The sequence below is a fragment of the Octopus bimaculoides genome, chromosome 17, assembly GCF_001194135.2.
Source record: "Octopus bimaculoides isolate UCB-OBI-ISO-001 chromosome 17, ASM119413v2, whole genome shotgun sequence".
Taxonomy (NCBI): domain Eukaryota; kingdom Metazoa; phylum Mollusca; class Cephalopoda; order Octopoda; family Octopodidae; genus Octopus; species Octopus bimaculoides.
Window position 1 is genome coordinate 9,988,915 of NC_068997.1, and position 970 is coordinate 9,989,884.

The window sequence follows — 970 nt, forward strand, 5'->3', positions numbered from 1 at the left end:
GGAACTTACAAATACTGAACATTGAGCGTCGAGTTATATACAGAATCAAGGTTTCAACTATGGTTGGATACCATTATCATGTAATTTTTGATAAGTTAAAGTGATTAGCAGTGGAGTTTTGATTTGGTATTTTAGAAATAAAACTTCAGAATTTTTTTTTTTTTTTTAAACCAGTATTTTTATTATTTATATTTATAATGTTAAGTTCGAATAATTTTTGATGTACAAATCTAAAACAGGCGGGGGAAAAAAAGGAAAAAAAAATTTCAACTAATATAAAAATGTTGATGGAAAATTTGATATAGGAGAATAATTTTGATTTTTTAAATGGAAAATAGAATAAAAAAAAAAAAGAGAGAGAGAAAGAAATGGAAAATTCTAGCTATGTTTAGGAGAGAAAAACAAGTAAAAGACAAAAATATACCGATGCTTATGTTTTATAAAAGATCAAGTGTGAATTTTCACAAATATTAAAGCTGCCACAGTCTGACATATAAATAAGAGGAATATACATATATATACATATGTAGGTAGATACATACATATATATACATACATATGTACGTAAGTATATATATGTATCGTAAAAATAATGCATTATAAACTACTATGCTGACACACACACACATACACACACACTGAAATAAAAAAAAAGTAACAACAACAACAACATCAACAACAAAAATACTATTTGGATCTAAAAGTAAAAACTGTATAACTTATTATATAGATGCAAATAGATTTCAGAGATGTAAATAGATTTATGGTCTAAAATCATGTTTAATGTGCTTTGCTTCTTCTTCTATGTGCAGACATCGGTAAAATCTAAAGCAATCAGTATCTCAATCATACTAACTTTGAATAGGTTTTTTTTTATATTATTTTGTTTTGTTTTTTTTTTTGGTCTTTTTTTTTGTCTTTTTGTTTTTTTTTAAATAAAGTAGATGAAGAAAAAAAAACAGAAGAAAAA

General features: G+C 24.6%; 1 protein-coding gene across 1 annotated transcript in view; it reads left to right on the forward strand.

The window, feature by feature from the left end:
• LOC106884137 (alanyl-tRNA editing protein Aarsd1) overlaps positions 1-970 on the forward strand; it is a 380,618-nt gene that overhangs the window by 328,386 nt on the left and 51,262 nt on the right. The window lies entirely within an intron of this gene.